Source organism: Echinops telfairi, unplaced genomic scaffold (genome assembly GCF_000313985.2).
Source record: "Echinops telfairi isolate 266 unplaced genomic scaffold, ASM31398v2 ScPeMD7_5805;HRSCAF=6673, whole genome shotgun sequence".
NCBI lineage: Eukaryota > Metazoa > Chordata > Mammalia > Afrosoricida > Tenrecidae > Echinops > Echinops telfairi.
In genome coordinates, this window is record NW_022109704.1 from 1,768,846 (window position 1) to 1,778,059 (window position 9,214).

The 9,214-nt window shown below is 40.4% G+C and overlaps 1 protein-coding gene across 5 annotated transcripts in view; it reads left to right on the plus strand.

Moving 5' to 3' along the window:
- POGZ (pogo transposable element derived with ZNF domain) overlaps nt 1-9,214 on the plus strand; it is a 69,872-nt gene that overhangs the window by 668 nt on the left and 59,990 nt on the right. The gene's annotated exons all lie outside the window — the stretch shown is intronic.

The following is a 9,214-nucleotide window of genomic DNA, read 5'->3' on the forward strand; positions in this document are numbered from 1 at the left end:
GGGGCGCACTTTCCGAGGAAGGGGTGGAAAACGAGCGTTCGCTTGGTCGATCCTTCGTGTGAGGCAATCTTGACTCGCTCTAACGGTGCCTCGTAAGCTGTCGTGCACTCCGGTTAGTTTACAGAGTCCTCTCCTTTGGCCCCGAAATCTCTTTTTTGGGGTGGCGCCGTGATTTATAAAATGAGATGGGGCATTATTATTCTGATAATTATATCCTGCCGCGGTGGGCGCCATGTTTATCTCAGGGACTATTTTCTCTAGATTCTTAGCACCGACCGAAAAGGAGTAACGTTGGGAACCACCTGCTTTCCATCCTTTCTGGGAGACGACCTGGTTCTTTTCCTACCTGTCGTGGGCTATCCTTCGAACTGTTCATGGAACGGAAAGTTTCTCTGCGCACTTCTCCTGGGCATTCTTAGCTCAGAAAAAAGGTAGCGATGAAAACAGGCCTCATAAATCATTTAGTCCAGTCTCATTTTCGAGATTGAAATTGAGATGCAATTGTACAGTCGTAGCTCAGCACAACCTTCTTGTGAGGAACTGTGGCCTGGCACGACACTTTCTGAGACACACTGCACCGCATCGCAAAATCCCGCTGCTAAACTACATTCCCAACTAGATGAAGGTGAGGGAGCGCACTTCTTGCTGAGTAACAATGGATTTGGCGATCCTTTGCTCTTGGTAAACTGACTCTGAATCTGAACTATTTATATTTAGCACAATTGTTTTTAACTTTGGGGTGCATAATAAAAGGACACCCAGGGGTTGCTAAGTGTGCAAATTTATGGGGCCTTATCCCCCCCCAAGCGCTATTGGGATAGATGGAGCCATAGTGTCTTCCTGCCCATGAGTACTAACTGGCAGCCTCTCAAATGATTTGGTTTAAGGTAACCACCACATTGGTCTAGCACAAAGGTCATCACTGGCAATCTATGCCTCCCCCCACCCCCTCTTTTTCCTGTTCTTGCTGTTGGTATATCCCAAATGAAGGAAAACGGGGTGTGTGTGTGTGGGGGGAACACAACAAAAAAGCCCTCTCAACATTAAGACTTGAATGAACAGGATTTGGATGAGACTCAACCTCTACCTTGAACCAGTGATGTAATCTAGGAATGCAGTTCTCAAAAAAAGTATGGTCTGCTGACCTGGGGGATTTCAGACCCTTTCAGGGAAACCAATCAGTCAAACTATTTGCTGATGTTCCCAAAGCCATGCTGGGTAAAGGTACTAATGATGCCTTAGCACAAAGCCAGACCCAAAACTCCAAAATTGCTTTTGCTGCATCGATTCCAACTGGGAGTGACCCTGTAGGACAGAGTAGAACTGCCTCTGTGGGTTTCCAAGACAAGAAAGAAATCCTCGTCTTTCTCCCTTAGCCGCTGACTGCTGGCTTTGAACTCTTGCCGTTGCAGGTCACAGCCCAACACATTAACTCATTCTGCCACCAGACTCCTTTCAAAACAAGGCAGTGGTACTATTCTACTCCACTTAGAATGCTCTAGCTGAAACAGTAAAAATTACTGATTTTATGAAACTTCAGTATAGGTCCCCTCCCACCTCCCCCCCCTAATTTTCATGTATTAGGGTTAACACAGGAAGGAAGCATTACGGTGCTTACCAAGACATGATCATTGTTACAAGGAAAAGTCAGGTTTAGCTGTGACCTGAACTAGCTGTTTGTGTCGTGGAGCAATTTTTTTTTTTAAGACCCACTGACAAACTATAGTTTGTTAGGCTTGAGTATTTGGCAGATATTTTCTGGAAAATGAAGCGTGTCTGTCACTTTAGAAAAACAATTGACAGTATTTGCTACCAATGAGAAAATTCCAGTGAAAACTGCAATTTAAAATGATTGCTTAAATTTTGACAGCTTCTGAATAGTTAAAAAAATTTCCTGATACTGTCAGTGACCAGGGACTCTGTTATTTCTTTTCCAAAGGACCCGTGCATAATGTTATAAATCACACCTGGGTCAAGAAAGACCCTTTCAAAATACAAGACCAACTAATGGCTTTCGATGTACTACCAGGTAAAATTGATTGATAGGCTTTCAGATTCTTCAGTATCTCCTTTAATAAATTATTAAGTTTAGTATTAAAGACTAAGAACCTGAAGGTTACAAGTTGGGCTGTGATCCACAAGGTCAGCAGTTCAAAACCACCAGTTGCTCCTCTGGAGAAAGATGGGGCTTTCTTTTCCATGAAGAGTTGGTCTCAGATGACAAAACTATAATAATTTATGAACTATGAAGGGTTCATGAGGGAGTGGGGAGGGAGGGTGAAAATGAGCAACTGATATTAGGGGATAGAGTGGGAGGCAAATGTTTTGAGAATGATGAGGGCAACAAATGTGCATATGTGCTTGACACAATGTATGTATGTATGTATGTATGGATTGTGATGCGAATTGTACGAGCCCCCAATAAAATAAAATTTAAAAAAAGTTGGTCTCAGAAACTCAGAGGGACAGTTTTAACCTGTCCTATAGGGTCGCTAAGACTGCCTACAGTTACCTTTAAAGGCATATTAAAATACGACTTTTTCCTACTCAACAAATTTGAACCATAGCTGTTGAGTGTGTTGTGAGTCATAGCTACCCTTTAGGAGAGTAGAACTGCCATGCCCCGGCTCTCCAGGGCTGTAACTCTTTACCAGAGCAGAGTGCCACATCTCTCTCCCAAGGAGCTGCAGATGGGGGTGCATGGCCACCTTTTGATTCTCTGTGAAGCACGTAAGTTCTGGGCCCCCAGAGTTCCTTTTCTTAAAAGCAAAAAACCAGCCTGAACAACATTGAGGTCAAACTAAATGCAGAAACAGAAGGAAATCCAGCTGCTTTTTATTAAGATAAGGCACAGAGTCACAAAAACACAAAAGTCTGCCACTTTCTAAATGAAAAAGATTTATTAAAAATGTTTATGTTAACATGCAATGGGCTTATTTTATTTTTATTGATATTTAAGTAAAATTTAACTTAAAACCGCCATAAATTAAAGCTCTTTGGAGTCAGAGATACTTGTAAGCGTGTCAAAGGGTTCTGAGATGAAAACACTTTGAGATTATCTAAGAGGTAACTTTTGAGCCTCTGTGCGTCTGCTTTTTATTTGTTATTAGTATTTTTCCTTTTAAAATCCAACAGTTAATGAATTTATTCTCCTAAGCGAGTTAAGTCAGATTAAAATACATCAGTCAGGATACAAATTTCTGGAACATTTAACAGTGGTTTTACATGTCTATAACGACGACTCAAAACAGTAAGACCATGGAGATAGCAGGAGGAACAGACCAAACTGAACTCACTGCCATTGAATCGATTGCAATTCATTATCACCTTAGAGGATGGAGTAGAACGTGCTCCCCTGGTGTCTGCTTTTTAGATCATCTAAATCTGCCTGCATTTTGGACATTTGGGAGTATTTCCAGGTGTTGCTTGGAATTAATACTGGAAGAGGCAATGGCTTGGGAAAAAGTATAGATTCTAGGGTGCAAAGGCTTGGTTTGAATCCTGCTGGGACTTTGTATCACTCATGGAGGTAGTAGTGCTTCACTGGTAGAATTCTCACCCTCATTGCTGGTCACCTGGATATTAGTCTCTTGCCCAGTCACCACATCTGTCAGTGGAAGAAGTGTGTTGAGATTTTAGCAGAGTTTACACACTAAGCAGAGTAGGAAGAAAGGCCTGGTGATGTCCTTAAAAATCAGCTAGTGAAAACCCTGTGGAGCATGCCAGGTCCAAACCACAACTGATGACAGGGATGGCATAGGTCCTGGCAGCATTTTGTTTGGTTGTCCATGGGGCTGCCCTAAGTTGAGACTTGACAGTAGGTAAATAGCAACCTGGAGTAATTTACTTAATTTGCTAAACCTCAGGTTTCACCTCCTCTCTGAAATGGGAGTATTGTACTTCGGGATCACTGGTTTTGTGAGAATTTATTGGGGTAATATTTAAAGTACATACCAATAACTACTATATCAACAGTAAAATTAAATATATTTTTATACTATGCTTCTGTCTTTATTCTCCATATTTGCCCTTTTAAAATAATGTTTCCTGAAAGTGGAGATTCTTGATATAAAATGAAAACTCCTAAAGCCAACTTGGTGTACCTGTCATGTCATCAGACTCTCTGGTAAGACATGGCAGACTCTGATATGGTGGTTTGTGAGAGCAAGTCATAGCCATGAGAGTGCACTTACTTTTCAGGGACCCACAGGGAGAGGAAAGGAAAGGGACTGTTGTGGTAAACTGAGGGACTGGATGAGAAAGTAATGTAGCTAAACCGTGCATGCTCATAATTATGGGTCTGGAAAGCCGAATCTGGTGGGTCAGACTATCACGGTTATGAGATATAAATAAATCTTAATATACATTCTCATGACTGGACACAGTCCCTCCAATAACCCCCTCCATAAAAGAAATGTCATAAAGGAGCTACCATATAAGATGAATCATTTTTGTGTCTGGCTACTTGACAAGGCCTCAAGGTTATCTGTAGATAAAAGTAATTAGGTTCTGTAGCCAACCCATCATAAATGTAGCAGCTCCCGGGGGAGGACTCGGGGTTCGAGGTCAACTAGCACTAGGTCCAAGACAGTGACTTACTTCATTGCTGGTTATGTTACCTGTTTATGATGTTACCTATTAACTATGTCATTTATTAGCTGCATGATGTGCTTGTCTTATGAAAGATCTGTAAGCCCCATTATACATACCCATTGGAAAATACATTCAGTCCTGACATGGGACAAGGAGCCCCTGTGCCCCACTGTCTGTCTGTCTTCAATATTGTCCACAATCGCAAAGTCGCTCCTGCGAACTCACTTGAGTGTCCTCACCCCAGCAGATTGTCTGTTGCTAGGATTTAGCAGTCTTAAAGGCAATAGAATGAGTAGAAGTGGAATTTAGGCAGGGTACAACTAAATTCAGAAAAACTTCCATGGAAAGCCATTTTCTTGGGAGAGGAGCTTCTTCATATGGAACTCTTATGAAATGAATTTACTGATTAACCATAGTGGTTGTGAACTAATATTTGGGTGCTTTAAATTTTTAAAAAGTTTTTTATTGTAATGAAATTATACAACAAAATATTTCCAATTCAGCCTTTAAACAAATGAAATCACTTTTACATGTACCATTCAGGGATATGAGTGCCATTGACCATCTTGTCTAACCAACAGTATTATTTGTTTCCAAATTTTTCCATCACCAGAAAATTCACTGTACCTCCTCATTTCCTCCTCCTACCTGCCTCTGGTACCACTAATAAACTTGACCTGTATGCATTTGTCTGTTTTAGCTATTTTAATGTAAGTAAAATCATACAATCCTTGTTTTATGTGTGACTTATTTCACTCAACATGTTTTCAAAGGGTCATCCATGTATCAGAAATTCCTTTCTCTCTCTGGCCATATATCCCATTGGGAGTGTAGGTGGACCACATTTTCTTGATCTGGTCATCTGTTGATGGTCACTTTGGTTCTTTTCACCTTTTGGCTATTGTAATTAATGGTTTATTGAGCTTTGGGGTACAGGTATTTAAGTCCCTACTTTTGAGTCTTTTGGGCATACATTTTGGAGTGAAATTGCTGTATCATATGGTAATTCTATGCTTCAATTTTTAACAGAACCTCTGCATTATCTTCCACGGCAGCTGCAGTATTTTACTGTCTCAACAATAATGGATGAGGGCTCCAATTTCTCCACGTTCTCGCCCCCTTTGTTGTTATCTGTGTTTCTGATAGTAGGAGCCTAGTGGCCATCTCCTCATTGTGATATTGACTTGTGTTTCTTTAGTAATGAAAGGTATGCGCTGGGCTGCTAACCACAAAGATTTTCAGCCTTAGAAACCCAGAGGGGCCTTTCTATTCTGTCTTACAGGCTTGCTATGGTCAGCACTGACTCGGCTCAGTGGGTTAATGACTAATGGGAGTCCCTGGTGTGGCAGACTGAAGCGCTGGGAGACCCCACATAAGTGGCTTGCAAGAAAAGTCTGGTGGCCTGCTGAAAAAGCAGCCATGAAGCCCTGTGGAACACAGTTCTCTGACAGATACAGGGCTGCCATGGCTCAGAATCAACTTAGAGGCACCTTTTTTAACGATTAAGCCTATCGAGCATCTTTTCGTGTGTTTGTTGGCCCTTTGTATACTTAAAAAAATAGTGTTATTGGCATGTAGTTCACATGTCTTAGAATGTAATTGTTCAGTCCTATTAGGAAGAGTTGTGCAATCATCACAATCAGTTTCAGAACTTTTTTTTCTAGCAGTCATTGTTAACTCCCCATTTCCTACAGACCTACCCTGCCACATCCCTCAGTGATTATTAATCCAGGCACTGTCTCTATAGATTTACCTATCCTGGATTTCATACATAGAACATTACATTTGTTTATCTTCTTTTGGTGAAATGTCTGCTTGTTTAATTTTTGTTGATAAAGGAGTTCTATATATATCCTAGGAATTGAACCCTTAACAGATACTTGGTTCCCAGATATTGTCTCCTATCCTGTAAGTTGTTGCTTTACTTTTTTTGTGTGTGTGTGCTTTACTTTGTTGTCATTTGATGCACAAAAGTTCTTAATTCTGATGAAGTCAAATTTTTAATTTTGCTTTTTAAGTCATATTTAAAGATCCATTGTTGAAAACTAGGTCCTGAAGCATTACTCCTATGTTTCCTTTGAGTTTTAGTTCTTATATTTAGTTCTTTGGTCTGTTTTGAATTGAATTTTGTATATGGTGCGAGGTATGGTTTAGCTTCATGGTTTGCATGTACAAGCCAGTTGTCCCTGCACTGTTTATTGAAGAGACTATTCTTTCCCCATTGCATGGACTTGACACCCTTATCAAAAATCAGTTTGACCATACACGTACAGTGAGTGTGCCTTGATACAGGATTTGCTGCCAGACAAGTGGCAAGTACTTTATGTTTGGGAATATTAGATTAATAAAACTGTTTCAAAGTTCAGTATGACTAATAAATATATGATAATGCAGTGGTTGGATCTTGTGAGCTACAAAATGGGCTTTGGGAAGGCTGAATAAATCAAGCTTCTTGTTATTAATCAAAATTATTTTAATAGCCAAATTACTCACCTTATAGGTTCTCTGGAATTACTCTTCTTTTCCTCTCTTTTTAAATAAGTCATTTTATTGGGGACTCTTACAGTTCTTAAGACAATCCATATATCAGTTGTATCAAGCACATTTGTACATGTTGCCATCATTATTTTCAAAACATTTTCTTTCTACTTGAGCCCTTGGTGTCAGCTCCTCTTTTTTCCTTCCTTCCCCTGGAATTACTCCCTTTTTAAGACAAAAATGATGTGAAAAGAGATAGTCTTGAGATTTTTTTTTTTAGATTACATTTTTCCTGTTCTAAATGTTTCTTAGCCATGATTTATTCCAGGTACCAGCAGTGAATTGCAGTACCGGATTCTTCATTCCTGGAACGTACAGCTACGAAAAACAACCGATAGATTGAAGGAATTCAATGCTTCAAGTGTCAAATTTGTCAGAGGGCGAGTTTGGTAGAAAACAGATGTTTTCCTAATTGTATTTGAAAGGAAGCTAGGCAAACATTTGCTCCCCACGTAATACCTCAAAAGTAAACTGTCTGGGGTATCTATAAGATTCTTTTTGCAGCTTTTCAATAGTAGATTGTAAAGGGTCTAGTTTCCGGTGTATTGCCTTTAACAATTATACAGACCTTTGCTGATGAGCTGATTTTATAGGGCCCAAGTTCAAAGTTGTTCGCTCCCGTAAGTAGCCCCAACTCATGATGATCTATCTCGTGTTACTGAGTAGACTCCATAGGGTTTTCTTGCGTATGATCATGACAGGAGTAGATTGCCAGGCCTGTCTTCATGGAACCACCGGTGAGTTTGAACCACCAACTTTTCAGTCACTTGCCTGTTGTAATCCACTAGCATCCCTGGGCTCCTGAAGTATCCAATGGACTACCATATAAGCCAGGTATCCCTCCCTGGGTGATGCAGACAGCTAAACCTATTAGCTAAACCTGTTAGCCAGAAGGTTGGTATTTGGAAGCTACTCAGAGGCACCTCAGAAGACAGGCCCAGGGATCTGCTGAAAGGTCACAGCTGTGAAAACTGAAGCAATTCTGTTCTGCATGCACTTGGTTGCCAATGATGTGAATGGATTCAACAGCAACTACTACCATATTTTTCAGCATTTACGATACTATCCCCTCATTCAAAGAAAGTACCTGATACCCCCGTAGTCTAGATCAGTGCTTCTCAACCTCTGGGTCACGACCCCTTTGGGGGTCAAATGACCCTTTCATAGGGGTTGTCTGATTCACAACATTAGCAAAATTACAGTAATGAAGTAGCAACGAAGATAATTTTATGGTTGGGGGGTCACCACAACATGAGGAACTGTATCAAAGGGTCTCGGCATTAGGCAGGTTGAGAACCACTGGTCTAGATGAAGGATTAATGTCATAGTCCTGCGTGCACTGTAATGTTCCATGAAGCTTACTGGATGCACAGGAGAGGGAATAACATATCGTGTAAACTCCAGTATAAGCCGAGCCGAATACCTGCCAAGGCACTTAATTTTACCACAAAAACTGCATAAAAAAATGTGCTGAAAAACTTGGCTTAAGTATATGTGGTACATATATGTTTTATGTTTTATATTGGCATATAATTCACATAATAATTCAGTGGTTTAAGTATATTAAGAGTTGCCCATAGAAAGTATATTACCCATACAATTGCTACAATAAAATACAGAAACCAACTAGATACCAAAATGTCAGGAAATTAATTGAATTATTGAAAAAAAATTGTTCGGGGAGCAACAAGTGACGCAAAATCAGTGGCAAGGAGGGTGTGAGAGGCCTGGTAGGGATTCAGCAAGGGCAAGATAGTGGGACAAGAGGAAAGTAAAAGGAAATAAGAGGAAAGAACTAGGCGACAAAGGGTATTTTTAGGGGTCTAAAGACTGGAATGTACATATGTGAATATATATGAGTGTGAGGAAAAAGATCTATGTTCATATATTTAAAGGTTTAGTATTAGGGCAGCAGATGGACATTGGGCCTCCACTCAAGTACTTACTCAATGCAAGAACACGTTGTTCTATTAAATTGGCATTCCAGGATGCACACCTTCCTGACACGATTGCTGAAGAAAAATGTGTGCATAAGCAAATGTGGTGAAGAAAGCTGATGGAGCCCGGCTATCAAAAGATATAG